This window comes from Triturus cristatus, chromosome 12 (genome assembly GCF_964204655.1).
Source record: "Triturus cristatus chromosome 12, aTriCri1.1, whole genome shotgun sequence".
Lineage (NCBI taxonomy): Eukaryota > Metazoa > Chordata > Amphibia > Caudata > Salamandridae > Triturus > Triturus cristatus.
In genome coordinates, this window is record NC_140595.1 from 805,035,147 (window position 1) to 805,053,010 (window position 17,864).

The 17,864-nt window shown below is 44.2% G+C and overlaps 1 protein-coding gene across 3 annotated transcripts in view; it reads right to left on the minus strand.

Moving 5' to 3' along the window:
* The window catches only part of LOC146782913 (N-acetyllactosaminide beta-1,3-N-acetylglucosaminyltransferase 4-like), a 231,286-nt gene that overhangs the window by 61,800 nt on the left and 151,622 nt on the right, over positions 1 to 17,864 (minus strand). Inside the window, exon 1 of one of the 3 annotated variants that reach the window (XM_085637672.1) lies at positions 3,389 to 3,500. The exons of the other annotated variants lie outside the window; for them this stretch is intronic. The gene's annotated coding sequence lies outside the window, so the exon portion shown is untranslated. Of the gene's footprint in view, positions 1 to 3,388; positions 3,501 to 17,864 lie in introns of those variants that run through there. 3 annotated transcript variants of the gene reach the window in all.

Genomic DNA, 17,864 nt, shown 5'->3' on the forward strand with positions numbered 1-17,864 from the left:
ATATAACAAAAGAAAACAATGTAAAAATCAAAATGACAAATCTTACCATGGATTATCTCCAAGGAACGGCCACCATATATTCCAAGAGAAACACTGCCGTCCTTCAAATGTAATATGAGTATATATGACCTAATACGAATAGTAATTTCCAAAGAAAAGGCAAAAAGACAAAAGACGAATTCCATTAGGGCCTCTTGTGGGCATGACCAATCACAATCTCCTCAGAGAGCCATCTAATTCATACATAAGGAGATGACAAAAGGCTTACCTCTGCAACTGTAGAGGTTCTTATTAAAATATCACCAGCTAGTCCAATATTCAATTAGTCAAGTCCCCTTTATGTCCGGTTTATGTATTTCACGAAAAAAGGTTAAACGACCTTGTTGTCGTATATTTATGCCCACAGTACAGGCTCCATCATTCTACAAGAATAATATAAAAAACACACACGGTGTCAAAGAAGTCCACTATGGTTATAGAACAAAGTGTTTTGATAAATTCTATGGCATATTCTTAATGACAGTATGCTCTGACATATCACAAGAATAAAAGATATGGTTATCACCATGATATGTTACATCGCTTTACAGACCTGCGGGTACTACTTACTTATACGCATAAAACATTAACGTTAGAGACGTTTGGAGCAAGCGAACGATCAACATTATTGTATTCACCTGTCTCGAGAAGTTATTATTAACAAAATGCATACGGTCGCGTTAAAGACCGGAGGGTCCCACCTAATCGTGCGTAAAAATATTTAGCATCAAAGACGTTTTAAGAAATGCGAATAATCAACATGATTTTCACTAATTGGGACACGTAGCTATCCCTATCTGACTCCCAATAAGCTATCAACTTACACGAGCACCGAACACGCTCATGGTAGCAATTAAGTAAAAGCGTTTCTTCTTATCACATAGTTCGCCCCAAAGGACAACAATAATAAGAATCATAGAGTGAAAATATTAAACGATGAAACCGTTTTTTAAAAGTATAAAAGTGGTATAACACCATTATACTCCCCCCCACGTGTAACATAGCGATCTCGTCTTACCTTTCAAAGGAAGGGGCGCTATCTCGTGTCACCAGCGAAACCCTACCCCATAGGTCAGCCGTCTTAAATAGGCCTATCCCCCGTATCACGTGGTGTATGTCGATACAATAATGTTGATCGTTCGCTTGCTCCAAACGTCTCTAACGTTAATGTTTTATGCGTATAAGTAAGTAGTACCCGCAGGTCTGTAAAGCGATGTAACATATCATGGTGATAACCATATCTTTTATTCTTGTGATATGTCAGAGCATACTGTCATTAAGAATATGCCATAGAATTTATCAAAACACTTTGTTCTATAACCATAGTGGACTTCTTTGACACCGTGTGTGTTTTTTATATTATTCTTGTAGAATGATGGAGCCTGTACTGTGGGCATAAATATACGACAACAAGGTCGTTTAACCTTTTTTCGTGAAATACATAAACCGGACATAAAGGGGACTTGACTAATTGAATATTGGACTAGCTGGTGATATTTTAATAAGAACCTCTACAGTTGCAGAGGTAAGCCTTTTGTCATCTCCTTATGTATGAATTAGATGGCTCTCTGAGGAGATTGTGATTGGTCATGCCCACAAGAGGCCCTAATGGAATTCGTCTTTTGTCTTTTTGCCTTTTCTTTGGAAATTACTATTCGTATTAGGTCATATATACTCATATTACATTTGAAGGACGGCAGTGTTTCTCTTGGAATATATGGTGGCCGTTCCTTGGAGATAATCCATGGTAAGATTTGTCATTTTGATTTTTACATTGTTTTCTTTTGTTATATAGAATTTTTTCCTTTATTTCTGTTTCTGTAGAGATCATCTTCAAATCCGAGGTAGTGTCTTCGGTATCAAAAGGTTTATTTTCTTTAACTTTACCAATATACCTGATTATTAATTATTATCTCTTAGAGTTCTCTTTACATTTCTAAATTGATTTAAAGGAGTTCTGTTCTTTTAACATTGGGCAGCACTTGTGGGAGGGCTTAACACAATAAGTCATGTCCGTGAAATCAATCAGAATATATATGTGTTCACTATGGTGTGTTCTTAAACTTTTTGTGATATATATATGTTTGACTAAATCGTATGTTGTTTGGTTTTTATATATGTATATGTAAATGTAATATATGTTTGATTCACCTTTTCTATATGTGTTTGTAAATGCTATACATGTCTGATTCATTTTTTGTATATAACATATATATTTGTCATAATTTATAATTGAATTCTTGTGTTTGTTGAGGTGTGTTTATTAATTTATATGGTAATATGTAATGATGTTATTTTTCTATGTAGTATTGGTTATGTAGTTTGTTGTGTTGTATGGTGCTTTTATGTGTGTTTTTTATACATATGTATGTTTTTATCTATGTTTTCTCACAGCCCTGACGAAGTTCGTAGAGAACGAAACGCGTTGGCTGAGTCTGTTTTTTGAGAAATTGAATGGAAATAAAAGAACAACAAATTGGACTTATTGAAAAGACTTTTTTCCTTGGTGCACCGTCTTTGTGTAAAAAGTTTGTATATCTGGGTTTCCAGTAGAGCAAAAGTACGGCATGCTCTGGACGTGTTTTTGCACCTTCTTAAAATTTATGTATTGAATTTGGATTTGGTGTGCTTAACTGTGGTCAGCCGTACGTTCTTTTTGTTTACTGTGCTTTAGATGTATATTGTGTTTGTAGCAATGGGCACGGCGTCAAAAATAAACTATGTGATAGTGTATCGACAGTGCCTTCTTTAAGAAAGCTGCCTGGAAAAGCACTTTTGTGACTTCCGTCTGCTAGTGCAACTCTCTGCAAAGCCCCCATAATCAGAGTCCATATTTTAAGTTCCTCTTGCTGAAACACCCGTAATGCGTTCCCTATAGTGGGTTCATCACAGCAACCCTTCCTTTAGTTCACCTATGCGTGCCGCTTTACATCTCACAATGGCAGGCAGAAATGAGATGCTTGTAACAGAGTCCATCCAAGCAGATCTTCCTGACCGCTTCTCTCAACAAACATGCCTGCGCAGGACCAGGCGTTGTAAACAAAATATCAGACTGGACAACCCAGAGCAGTAACCATATAAATAGATCATTATCATATGAAATACCCCAAAAAGACCTGCACAGTTGCTCAAAGCTGCACACATACCAAAAAAACAGGAAGTGCACGATTGTCTCATCTTAATATAATCTTTTTTTGACTTGTACTTAAGTGGGTGTCTATTTACACACTTTTATACTATCGTGCAACTTCCTCTGTCTGTAAACCTTGCCTTTTGTCCCGAAGTTTTGTCCTGAATTTTGACCTTCTGTCCTGAATTTTGGCCCTTTGTCCTGAATGTTTACACTTACCGTCCTGAATTGGCACCGATGCCAGTTGGTCACCCTAGTCGTCTTCCATCGAAGGCCAGCCTTTCACCTGAGGCACAGGCTGCTCGGTTGTTATCTTTATTAGAAGATGAACAAACAATACACTCGAGGGCTTTCACTTTAAGCTCCTTCGACATGCTTGCCACTGCCTGTCACCCTCAGCAGAGGCGCTCACTGGGCAAGCGGCGGTGAGGGGGCGGGGCGTCCCAGACAGGTGAGGCGGAAGTGAGTGCGAGTTAAGAGAGACATCAGCTGTGAAGTGACAGGCTGCACGCGGCCCACACCCTCCTCTGCACGCTTCTAGGACAATGGTTGTTAACACCCCGGGGGTGATGACAGTTGGCACGCGCTCTTTGTCCCCGTGTGTGTTTGTGTACTGCGGTTACGGTAGAGTCTGTAGCGGATTTCACGTCAACAGGACACGTTTGAAACATTCTAGGGTCAAAAAGATGTAGATGTTTTTCTAACTGAAAAATAACCGATTACTGTATTAATGGCATCGCCTCACATGGCACCAAGTGAGGTCTAATGATGGCATCACCAGAAAGTGCATCATTCCACTCAACAACGTGAGAGAAAGAAAAACACAGGGTGCAGCGTGGAGACAGTAAGAAGATGCAAAATTATTGTAATTTGCTTTCCCGTTATTAAGGGAAAAGTCATCTAAATTGCACGTCATTACGCAAAGTGCAAAGCTATCCTTTGTGCTGCATGTTTACGCGAAATTCCCCAAACGGATTTTAAATTTCGCCCAGGCCCAGGAAACCGAAATCAAGCAGCCATTTGTATCTTTACATCAGAGCCTCGGCGTCCTGTCAAAGACAGGTTTGAAAATTGTCCCACAGATGGTTCACGGTCTCATTGCTTTTTTGTGTTCCAGGAGCGCGGCGGGAGGATGGAAATTAGAAGTAATACCGCAGGATCAAGGCTGGAAGTAACAAGCAGCTCCCGATACCAGGGTGAGGGGCACAATATCGAGGCGTTAGCCGCCTTGGCTTAACGCCTCTCTTCGCCACTTTGGAAACGCGAGGCTGCACCATATAACCAAGGATATGGTGCAGACTGGCGTTTCCCCCTGCGCTGGCGATAGGTTTTACAACTTATCGCCAACGCAGGCACCCTTGCACCCCAGTACAAGGGTGTCTGCGAGCAGGGAAGGTTTGTTTATGTACAGGAAGGAGTTCCTTCCTGCACATAAACAAACATTAAATGCCATTTTGTAACTTACGTGTGTGCTGCTTAATGCAGCACACATGTAAGTTCCAAATTGGCATTCTTAAAAAGAGGTTTCTTCATGTACAGGAAGGGACACCTTCCTGTACATAAAAAAAACCTTGGCATTTTGCTTTTTCCAGGTGCAGCACACATGGAAAAAGCAACAAGCATTTGCAATGCAATAGGTCTCGCGCTTGCGAGAGTTTGAGCTATTGGCATTGTAAATGACAATGTCTTTTATTTAAGTGCTGGTTGTTAAAACAGATAAATAAAAGGCATTGTCGTTTACAATGTCAATAGCTTAAACTCTAGCAAATGAGAGACCTGTTGCATTGCAAATGCTTGTTTGTAAAAGGGCCTCATGCCGTGCGTTCACTTTAATGGCAGTCACGCCCCTTTCTATAGGCGCGGCTTGTCTAAAGAAAGGTGTGCAGCCACCATCAAAGTAAAAGTGTGGTATGGGGCACTTTTACAAAAAAAAGCATTTGGGACGCTTTTGTCGGGCACTTTGAAAGGTGCGGATCACTCCATTAGCCGTGAGGGGAACGGCGTTTCAAGTCGGAATTGTGCCTGGGTAGCTGCAGTGCCGTGAGGGGAACGGCGGAGAGACGCAAAAAACTACAGCCCCCAGCACTCCCTCTCCCGGGCGCCTGCCTACCACGTCATCAGGCAGCGCCGGGGAGGGCTAAAGCCGCCGAGGAAGACCCGCAGCGCGGGACGCTTTTGTCGGGCACTTTGAAAGGTGCGGATCACTCCAATAGCCGTGAGGGGAACGGCGTTTCAAGTCGGAATTGTGCCTGGGTAGCTGCAGTGCCGTGAGGGGAACGGCGGAGAGACGCAAAAAACTACAGCCCCCAGCACTCCCTCTCCCGGGCGCCTGCCTACCACGTCATCAGGCAGCGCCGGGGAGGGCTAAAGCCGCCGAGGAAGACCCGCAGCGCGGGACGCGCGCGGGCCGCGCCCGGGCGAAGCCCGGGCCAAGGGCGGGCCCGTCCTTGCCCGTCAAGGACCGTTCAAGGCCGGGCAGGGCAACGCCTCTGACATCTGCTACAGAACTGTAAGTGTCCCAGCTCCCGTCTGTGTTTCACTTACCCTGCTGGAGATAACGGATGTATCTAGCCTGATTGTGTGTTCGGCATAATCATATAGGACATATCCTCTGACCCCTTGCCGTCTGTCCCCCTTGGAAGCTGGGTTTGCTGCGGTGACTGGTCATTGAACTATTAAACTATGGCTGGGAGCCAAGAGCATATATTTCCTGGGAAGAATGGGGGTTTGGCTAAGGGCACTCTGGACCATTATTTTAGCAAGTCTAGCACGGATCGAGAAAGGGAGGACTTACTAGCGGAGCGCAGGGTTGAGCGCCGCAAGTCGATTGAGTACCTAAAAAACAGGCCACCAATTGATTTGTCACAACAAGCTACCCTGCCAGCCGGAAATCCTTCTGGTGATGAACTGACCTCCCTAGATGGTGTCCCTGCACTTCTTCGGGAGTTATCCCCTGAACCTTTTGTACCCAATTCGCTGGACTATATACACTCAATCACACTCTCTAGCTCGTCTGATTCCTTGTCTGACCCAAAAGTGATACCAATTCCTCCACTGATAAACAAAGAGATCTCCAAAAGAAGGGCTAGAAACCTACCGTTGCATAAGATTCCTGGTCCACCACCTAAAAAAAGGAGAAAGAAGGGGGGAGAGGTACGCAGACTTAGGATAAATCACACTGCCTCGGGGAAAAGTAATAAGACTACTAACCAAAATGTTTCTATCTATAAATCGCCAGTGGTAATTCCTAAGGCTGTTTCTAATATTGTATTAAAGCCACTGGAAGCTGGCATTCCCCATCCTAGCCCACCTAAGAAAGTTCACTTAACTGATCCCCTGGAAAGTTTTGAACATCTTATAAGGTCTTTCATACTACCAATAATTGAGAGGCTAAAAAGGGTCGAAGAAAGGTTGGAAAATATGGAGTTGGATGTTAGTAATAAACTTGGCCAAATTAGAGATAAAGTGTTGATGGACGGTTCTCCCGCTAAAACACAACAATCTTCTTGTTATGTTGTCAAGGATGGCCCAGTCATAATGAGTAAGACGACTGCTGCCATTACAGAGACGACCACTGGCTCTAAAAATTCGGATATACCAACCCCTAGACTTGTAAGACCTGTAAGATTGGTGCCAAATGGAACCCGGAGGAGTGGGGACACACAAGATATAAAAAACATAGGCAATAATGAGTGTAAGAGCCCTAATACTACTAGGGGTTCTAGCTGTAGGGAACCACGGGTCGAATTGCCTCCGGAAGCAGTTCCCTACGTGGTAGTGCTGGCAAGAGTACCTAGATTACCAGACGGTAAGAGAGAGGGTTTTTTTCAGCTTAAAAATAAGATCGTTCACTGGCTGAGCCAAAACCGCCCACTTCCCCATTACATCAATGGCGAAATACTCCATGTTCGCCGAATTGATTGGCTGGGTAGCAGAGAGAAGGATATCGATGGGGACTTAGTTGTTGTTAACTTCAGGGATCCAATAGCAGTAAGGTACATCCTTAACTATTCTGTGGAGACCCCGGGTACTGTTATTACTCCCCTGGAACTAACCTTTTTTTACCCTAGAACCCACATGAGTAGAGACCGACATTTCGGGGCTCCCTTTTTTCCCCTGTCCTTGACTAACTTCCGTGCATCCCGTACATATGAGTATAATATGCCCAAAACTAACCCTCAACAAATGAATGCTGATAAATTCCAAAGGCTGGATACAGTACTCCCACAGAAATATGGAAATTGTAGTAGGAGGCTGGAAGACTCTGTCCCTTTTACACCATTGGATGTCTCAAATAGATACCAAGCTCTCTCTAACCTTGATGGCTGTGATTGACAGATGAGGCAAAAGACCCTATTGCCCCCTGACAAAATTCAGCCTGGCCCATTAGCGATCCTTGAGCTACCCCATAATGACACATTCAACTTAATGAAAGGACTAAGTCCAATGAAGGGGACCTCGCGCCCAGATTCAATTATCCCCGCCTCTACTTTACGCACTCTCCTTAATTGTGTACCCAACCAAGAGGTGGTAGCTGGACCTTCCGAACTGAGTAGCTGTGCTGGCTTACCAGACTACCGAATCCTTAACCAATCACCTAATGTTAGTGGTATTAAAATTATCTCATGGAATGTGGCCGGCCTTAAAAATAAATCCTCTAACCCGGAGTTGAGCTCATTCATTACCTCATTTGATATCTGCATGCTCCAAGAGACCTGGATGCTTAAAAAGATTGTGGCTCCGGGCTTTGCAATATTTGAAATTTTGGCATGCAAGAGTAGTAGGGGAAGGCCCTCGGGAGGGTTGTCCATATGGGTTGGCTCCCACTTGGGTCTAAAAGCAAAGGCTATTTCAATCCACTCACGGGATGTACAATTTGTTCTCCTGGAAGTGGAAAAAGGCCTGGATATTGCCCTGATAAATGTATATTCAAGACCGAATAAGAGGGGCCTTGAATCAGAGGCCATTACTGTATTGTCTAACCTACTGCAGTCGCTTGACACTTCTACTGTGATAATTCTGGGCGGGGATTTCAACTGCCATTTTGAGCCTTTACTGGACCCAAGTTTGGGAGACCGCGATGATGTGGATATATTATGGAATATCCCTGATCCACTTACTCCACCGGTAAAAGCATGGACTCCCCTTGTCTTGCAAATGCAGTCTTTCTCTTTAGCTGCATCATTGCGAGCATGTAATGGTAGGGTAATGCTAGATAGACCTGGGAAAAAGACCTTTAACAAAGCTAGCTACGCCTCAATAATTGACTATATCTTTATTGAAGCTAAGTATTGGGATAGACTTTATGATTTTATGGTCATGGAGAGGTTGGACAGTGATCATAATGCTCTAGTCCTGACACTTAAACCAGGAAGCTTCGGGCTTAAAAATTCGACCCCGGTTGAAAATCCTGTACCCGAACCACTAATAATTAGAAACTGTAGAAGAAGAGTAAAGTGGCCAGTATTCCAAATCTCTAGCAGTAAGTTAGCGGAACTGTATGGTATAATAATTCCATTTATTGAAAAGATGGGGGCCGTCGGACCCTTGGTCAGCCCTACCGACATCCATGGGAAATTGGTCATTGCATTACGGGATATTCTGTATCCCGTAAAAAGGGCCATATATCCTAGGACTGAAAAGGCTAGATGGTTTAATAAAACGTGCTGCCTAGCTAAAAAGGACCTGCTGTCTGTAATAAAAACAAAAGATAGAGAAGCAATTAGAATGAATCGTTCTCTATATAAAAAGGCTATTGGTGAAGCAAAGAAAGCAGGGGAAGTTGTACTGTGGGAACAGTTGGGCCATGCACTCTGTTGTAAGGACACTAAAACATTTTGGTCCATTGTTGCAACTGGAGTAAATGGGTATTCTTCTGCACCTGCCCCAAATATAGCTGCCTCAATTTGGGAAAAACACTTTTGTGACTTGTATTGCGCCTTTGAACCTTGATAGAACTTCTGCAGATACCTTTGATTTTTCTCTTGTCCAAGTGGATCTTGCCTCTATTGAATCTTTTACTTTGGCTGAGGTGGAATCTGCAATTGGGAAAATGCTCTTAAATAAAGCACCAGGTCTTGACAAACTGCCCGGAGATCTATTTAAGTCCCAACCAAAGATTTGGGCACCCTACCTGGTTGTCCTATTTAATAGCATTCTACAGGGGGGTGAAGTGCCCTACACTTGGCTTGGGGCTGAAATTGTACCTGTCTTTAAAAAGGGTTGCCCATTGACTCCCTCCAACTATAGACCTATTAGTTTAATAGACACCTCACAAAAACTAATGGGGAGAGTCCTTTTGGACAGGGTCCTTGGCTGGATTGAGGAGAATGAAATCCTGACCACCTTCCAGGGAGGCTTCAGGGCTGGTACTTCCACCTTAGACCAGATCTTTCGTCTGCAGGTCCTGTACTGGAAAACTGCCTTGGTTGAGGGTGGCAGCCTCTACCTGGTGTTTGTGGACCTGCGGGCTGCTTTTGATCTGGTCCCTCGTGCCAAATTATGGCAAGTCTTGGCAGACCTGGGCCTTCCATCTTATCTATTGGCTGTCTTAGTTAGGCTTCATGCCAATAATTATGCCCAAGTAAGATGTGGTAAATATGGCGAACTCACTGATCGCTTTCCTGTTTCAAAAGGAGTTCGCCAAGGGTGTGTCCTGGCCCCCACATTGTTCAGCCTTTATATTAATGGCCTCATTGACCATTTAAACTCTATAAAAAATACTGACACCCCTAGACTAGCTTCAGGACGTGTGCCCGCATTGATGTTCGCGGACGATACTTTGTTATTATCTAGAACGTCGACGGGCATACAAAACACGCTGAATGGATTTGCCAAATTCTGTGAATTAAGAGGACTCGAAATAAATCTGGAAAAAACCAAATATATGATCTTTAACCCCCCTGTGCGGGTGCGTCCCAATCCACTCTTATTTGGTATTCCCCTCGAGAGAGTTAAAACCTTTGTATATTTGGGTGTGACTTTAACTGAGAAATTTTCTTGGAACTCCCAGATTGCAAAGTCAACACTCAAGCTCGCTCAATTGACAGGGGGCTTGAATAAAGTTTTTAAAAGATCGAGTTTTAAGCCAGTCTCTCCCGCCCTTGAAATTTACTGTAGGCAGGCTAGAGTGGCCGCAATATACGGGGCCGAACTCTGGGGACACAAGCAGTCAGTGTCTCTTTCAAGGGCTGATCAATCCTTTTTAAGATCTCTCTTGGGGCTTCCTTCCAGCACACCGTTGATCCCTCTTAGGCTTGATCTTGGGTTGGTCCCCATAGAGGAGATCATCAGTGCAAAACCCATCTTGTACTGGAAAAGGCTTTGGTCTGTGCCCGAACTGACTTCATTCAAATTAGAGTTTGCTGAGATCTGGCCTGCACTTAAACCAAAAAAGATTCCTTGGCTTTTGTATATTAATAAAGCTTGTACTTCATTAGGACTTCTGGAAACGTGGGTGAATCCGGAGGAAAGTTGCCCTGCGATATCAAAGAAGGAAATTCTTTCTTTGGTGTCCTTGGAAAACTCTTCTTCACACCAGAGTTCTTCAATTACGGGTAGGTTGACCTTGGAATTCCTCCTGGTTAAACAAGACTCCAAACTCGAGGAATTCATGGACCAAATAGAACCCCCACTTGCCCGCAAATTGTACATCCAGCTAAGGTATGGTACCTTACCGGTTAGGTCTCTTACTTCCAAGTGGCAGGCACAAAATTTGGAAAGTTGCCCTGCTTGTAACCATAAATCTGAGTCTGTTTTACATGCTCTGTTCTTTTGCCCCGCGTATCACTTAATCAGGAAAAGTTGGCTGATCCCCATTTGTAGGAATCTGGGTCTTCGCCATTTTAAGCAGGCCTATAGGATTCTAGTTTATGACACCGACCCAAAAATTGTCTTCGCTGTATCCCGCTATCTCTACAGCATGTGGCGAAGGAGACTAACGTTCTTAACTTAATTACTTTCATATTGATGACTTCAAGTTTAATCTCTTTTTAAAAAACAGGATTTTTAACTTTGAAATGTTATTTATTGTCTTATTGTGTATATGTAATTGAGGATGTATGTTTGTACGCTTTTATGGTCTTCTGACCGAAATAAAGTTATCAAATGAATGAAAATTTGTTTGTAAAGTTGGCCCTATTGTTAATAAAAATGAAAAAGCGGGAGCCGTGCAGAAAACGTAGCGCAGTGCCCGGAGGCAAAATGGGCACCCTTGCAGGAAAAGTACTTTGTGCCTGCAACAGGACAAAATTGTCCTTACAGAGAGTAGATAAAAGATACCGTGTAACAACACAAATAAAATGTCCAGTCTTCATGTGAGGTTACAAATGCAGACAAGGCAGTACTAAGAAGCCAATTCATGAATCAAAAGCAACCAATTAGAAAAAACAGCTACAGAAGCCAATTGAAAACAAGCATTGGAAATGCAATAGGTCTCGCATTTGTTTGATTCTGATCTTTTGGTGTTGTAAATGGCAATGTTTTGTGCCCATGTGTTATGGAGTGTATGTGTGTGGTGTGTAGTGGAATATTTTAAGTTGGAGTATAATTGTTATTTGTGGAGCACCATGAAGCTTCAGGAAGGATATTGAGGAGGTGAAGAGCAGCATGAGGCACAAGGACGGAGAGCGAGGAGAAGAGAAGCATGAAGCACAAGGAAGGAGAGTGAGGAGGAGAGCAGAATGAGGCACAAGGAATGAGAAGAGCAGCGTGAGGCACAAGGACAGAGTGAGAAGCGCAGCACGAGGCACAAGGACAGAGATTGAGGAGAAGAGCAGCGTGGCACAGAAGGACGGAGAGTGAGGAGAAGAGAAGCGTGAGGCACAAGGACGAGAGTGAGGAGAAGAGCAGTGTGAAGCACAAGGATGGAGAGTAAAGAGAAGAGCAGCATGGAGGCACAAGGAAGGAGAGTGAGGAGAAGGGAAGAGTGAAGCACAAGGAAGGAGAGTGAGGTGGAGAGCAGAATGAGGCACAAGGAATGAGAAGAGCAGCATGAGGCACAAGGACAGAGTGAGAAGCGCAGCACGAGGCACAAGGACTGAGAGTGAGGGGAAGAGCAGCGTGGCACAGAAGGACGGAGAGTGAGGAGAAGAGAAGCGTGAGGCACAAGGACGAGAGTGAGGAGAAGAGCAGTGTGAAGCACAAGGATGGAGAGTAAAGAGAAGAGCAGCATGGAGGCACAAGGAAGGAGAGTGAGGAGAAGAGAAGAGTGAAGCACAAGGAAGGAGAGTGAGGTGGAGAGCAGAATGAGGCACAAGGAATGAGAAGAGCAGCGTGAGGCACAAGGACAGAGTGAGAAGCGTTAGCACGAGGCACAAGAACAGAGAGTGAGGAGAAGAGCAGCGTGGCACAGAAGGACGGAGAGTGAGGAGAAGAGAAGCGTGAGGCACAAGGACGAGAGTGAGGAGAAGAGCAGTGTGAAGCACAAGGATGGAGAGTAAAGAGAAGAGCAGCATGAGGCACAAGGAAGGAGAGTGAGGAGAAGAGAAGAGTGAAGCACAAGGAAGGAGAGTGAGGTGGAGAGCAGAATGAGGCACAAGGAATGAGAAGAGCAGCATGAGGCACAAGGACGGAGAGTGAGAAGAGCAGAATGAGGCACAAGGACAGAGAGTGAGGAGAAGAGCAGCGTGGCACAGAAGGACGGAGAGTGAGGAGAAGAGAAGCGTGAGGCACAAGGAAGGAGAGTGAGGTGGAGAGCAGAATGAGGCACAAGGAATGAGAAGAGCAGCATGAGGCACAAGGACAGAGAGTGAGAAGAGCAGCATGAGGCACAAGGACAGAGAGTGGGAAAAGCAGCATGAGGCACAAGGAAAGGAGTGAGAAGAGCAGCGTGGGGCAGAAGGACGGAGAGTGAGGAGAAGAGTAGCATGAGGCACAAGGATGGAGAGTGAGAAGAGCAGAATGAGGCACAAGGACAGAGTGAGGATAAGCGCAGCATGCAGCATAAGAAAGAAGAGTGCAGAGAAGAGCAGCGTGAGGCACAAATGAGGAGTGTGAGAAGAGCAGCATGAGGCACAAGGACAGAGAGTGAGAAAAGCAGCCTGAGGCACAAGGATGGAGTAAGAAGAGCAGCGTGTAAAGGGCTTTGCGCAAGCGTGCACTGCAGCTGTATAAGCAGCGAGCCTTCGCGCTGGGTAGGCAGAGGCAGAAAGGCCAGACCCGGCCCCTTTGGAGGCGGGCGGTGCAGTCGGCCCCGGCCCTGGTCGGGCACGCCTCCTGGACCAGGGTCTCTGCTTGTGGAACAAGCTCCTGTAGCGTCTCGCGCACACGGTTAACTGTTCAGCGACCCAAACATTATATAAATAGATCGTTTGCAAAATTAACAACAGGCACAAGGTGCTTGGTGAGGCGCAACACTTTAGGGAAGGGCAGAGGCTTGGTGAAAGACATATTTAAGTTTTTAATTTAAGCGTGTGCAGCGAAAGTTTCACACTTCATATAAACCATATCAATGCACTTCCATGGGTTGCGGCACGTGCCATGGCATTTCTACTATACCAGCTGCAAACAATCTTGAGTACACAGCATGCACTGTGTAACTTGTTGGCATCCTTGTACATTTCCGTTATCAGATGAACTTCAAGTGTGCTCAGACCCTAATACCCGGGACCTCTTCACTATCAGTGAAAGTCGCGAAGCGCCGTCCAAGAGAGAAGCTGTGAACTGCGTCCAATCCGCTCACTCGTCATTGGACATGTAACACAGTCAGTGCTTTAAATGGGAAAAAATAAGTGCAGGTAATCATTAAAATGAGCTACAGGTGTAGTGAGGGGGCGGGGCTAGGGGCGGGGCTAAAGGCCAGACATGATGATACGTAACGACTTCTATAGTAGTTGCAGCACATACCAAAACACATGAGAAATGTGTTTATTTAAACAAAGCAAGTTAACTTATTACACAAAATGAAAGAGAAATACCATAATATGTTAACATTTCCTTTTTTTTTTTGCAATAGTTGCACCTTTTTAATGTCACACTGTTAATTGCTGTTTGGCACAATACTATATATTTTTGAGCATGCGAGTAGGAAGAAACTGAAAATACCCCCATTTCAAACAAAAGATCTTAAGGCACCAAGCAAATGAAGCAAACAATCATGACCCTCCCCAGAAGAAATCTCTTGTCTCTTCCATCGATTTATCCATTCATCCTTTCATCCTACCATTTACCTTTACATTCTATTGTCTATTCAGTCTTCCATCAATCATTCAGTTTTTCACCGTTCCGTCTATCCACCCTTCATATCCAAACCTATCCATCCATCTCCAAACATATCGTTTATCCTTTCACTCATCCATCTCTTTATCCACCTTTTCCCTCATCCATCAATCCATTCGCTCATCCATCCATCAACCCTTTCACTCTTTTATTCCATCAACCTTTTCATTCCATCCACACTTTCACACAGTCCCTCCTTTCACTCATCCATCATCCACCCTTTTATTCATCCATCCAATCTTTCACTTATCCACCCATCATCCGCCCTTTTAGCCAATCATCCTCCCTTTCACCCATTCATGCTTTCACTCATCCATCCATTTATCCATCCATACATCCACCCTAGCTCACTCATCCATCCACTCACTCACCCTCCCACATTTTTTTTCGTTATTTATGAATCTTTGTCGCCGAGCAGACATGTACACACAAAGTGCCACCCATTTTCTTTAAAATACCTCCTGAGAGTGTCTTGATTCTCTCTCTTTCTCTCACTTTTTTCTTACACAAACAGGCATACAAATGCAGGCAAACACACAAACATAGCAGACACACAAGGGCAGAGATTGCATGAGCACCAGTTACATTACAGAAAGTCACATTCATTTTAGTTTTAGGCCTAGGACAATTAAGTCATTTGCTCAGAATCACAGGACGTTGAGCTGAAGCTGGGACTCAAACCTATTTTCATAGCTCCTTGTTAGGCAGCTCTGACCGGCCCTAACATGACATCCTCTCAATGTTCCTATCTGGGCAAGATGCCTCACAGCCTATGCAAACATAAACCCCCCACCAAGGCCTGAAAGACACTGGGGCGAAGGTGCTAACAACAGGCACACAGCAGGGCCAATTCACTAACTCGCTCCCTTTCCCAGCAAACTATAGCTTCAGGGCGCTAGCCTGGACAGGGAGCAGGGAAGAGAAGCAGAGAGACCCTTAGGCACCATCCCATCGCCCAATGTCCGCCTTCCCAATCTGATGCTGGGTAGAGTGTAATACCCCCTCCTCCCACCCCCCCTTCACAGACTCGTGCTGAGAGGTGTATTCATCTCGGGTGTCACACTTCAGCGTCCCACACCTACAGTGTGATTGACTGGGCAGGGTCTGATTGGACCCTTCACTTTTATTCACAGAGGGCCGCAGCGCATTCACAACCCTAAACAGCCCTTAAGTGATGCTAATGAGCCGCTGCTGGATTGCTCAGCAGCGGCTCCATTCAGAGGCATACACTGCCCCTCCCTCCATTCTGCCTTCTGTTTTCAGCAGCCGAGCAGAGCACTTTCTGCGCAGCACAGTCTCCAGTGCCATCGAGCCTGCACTGCCTAACTTCCCCTGAGTACCGGTGCTGTCCTTGGCAAGGAAAAGTTCCAGTACTCAAAGGGAGAAAAATAAAAAGTGGCGGTACTCCGTACCGGTGAGTACCGGCCCATTTAAAGCACTGAACACAGTAATACTTTCCTTCACCGCAACACGGACCATGTATGTTTCTAAAACATCCCGAGGCTCGGTTAATAAATATCTATGATTTAATACTAGCAACCTTATTGAAAGTCTCGTTTAGCACCAGCATCTCCATTTACAAACCCAGTCCGTTTTAACGGATTTATTTATTTTTAACAAAACCGCCTAATATTATGTGGACAGTACGGTTTATGTGCAGGTTAGCCTAAAACAATAGCGTGTGCAGAACTTGAATGACAGGTGGAAATACATATTTTTTTGTCAACAGCCCATCCCATTCTAATTGTAAATCAGCGGGGTTTGGGGTGATAAGATGACACCGTCTACAGGAATCCGAATACACCACTGTATGGCTGGCTAGCGCCTCTTCCAACAAGAAACCGAAGCACCTCGCAACATGACTCGCGCAGTATCGAGGCCTCTCCCAGTGGGCGCGGTGAAGGATTCATCATATCTTGCAATACAATAACTTTCTATTTTCTGCTCGAGTCAAAGTGTGCTCAGCCTTTTGTTCTGTATGTCATACAATGCTACACCTTACTTCCTTTCTAGCATTTAAATAGACACTGCGTAGCAGACTAAAAGGAGTGAAAACTATTGGGGCAACGCATTAACTTGTTGCAATAAAATATTCTGTTAGAGAGCTGGCTCTAAGCGGTCTAACTTGTGCATTTAATCGAGGTTTGAGACAGAACTATGTTTAGAGGGAGGCTAAAAATTAACCTCTAGTCGAAGAACGTCAATCTATAAACAGCATCATTAAAAGGGTGCACTCATTAGTTGCCATTTACAGAGAACTATGATAACATTTTCAAGGTGGCAGGTCTTGTGATTGGAAGATCGTTCAATACCCTGCAGTAAACCAGCTTCAAGCCACTGTGCAAAGTTGTTTTAGAGACATTGTGCTGGTATGAAGTTTAAGTCACGTGCAGCACACAGCTAGCCCTCTTAACAAGTGTCAGAGGGAAAAAAGCCTTTATCTGAAACATTTTTACTGTCACTAGAGATTTTAGAAAGCGCTTGAGTCTTAAAGTCTGATAATATTTGATTAGGAGGAAAAAAAAGCTTGAGTAGTGCGTAAATCAAGGTGGAACAGCAAATGATATTCAGAACCATTAGAGCAACCTGAAAAGTAGAGAAATCTTCACAATCAATAAATAGGCTGTGCAAACTGATCAAACCTGTAAAAACTGAATAAAACTGCCCAGCTTTCCCCAGTGTGCCTTTAACTGTGCTTCTGCGCCCTGTCCACGCAGCAGTCCACAGGTGTACTAACACCTCAGCGACAGGGACCTATTTCAGCCTGTTTTCAATCACCTTCAGCGTGGAACCCAACCACACTCGATTTCGAAAAAACGGAAAATCCTCATCTTTTCGAAACAATAGGTTCTTTCCTGAAAATCGCTTAGCTCATAGGCTGCCATGGCACACGGCATATCAACAGGAGGTAGCACGCATTTTGAGCAATGGAAATTCGACCATTTGAATGAAACATATACTAGTAAATTGACATACAGCACTACTAAAAGATATTTGAGAAAGGGGGGGGTGGGGCAAAATGTACCTCCATCTCAATGACTCACATAATCATAATCAGAAGCGTTCCCTGCAGTAAGTATTCTCGCAGCAAAGGCGTGTTGAGTTGTCCAACTCTTATCCTCATCATGAATATTTACTCGATACGGGCACTTTTATGCCTTTCTCCTGAGGCTCCAACATTTTAGCTCCCTTTGCAGAAATTACTACCACAATGCAGCCAGCTAAATAGATTTAGTGATCTCCCAGCAAGTGCATCTAATTTAACTCCAATTTCAAATATAATACAACTGTAAGTTTTTTAATTTCCCGATCCAAGTGGCACCCGTCCTTGGTAAATACAAAAATATGGCGCCGTGTTAGGCACGCGCATACAAACACCACGTTCATGTGTATACGAAGAACGCATCAACTAGCAGCGGCAGTTGCGTGATGGCACTTTTCCTGGCTCTATTTTTCACAAGCCAATAGGTTAAAAAGG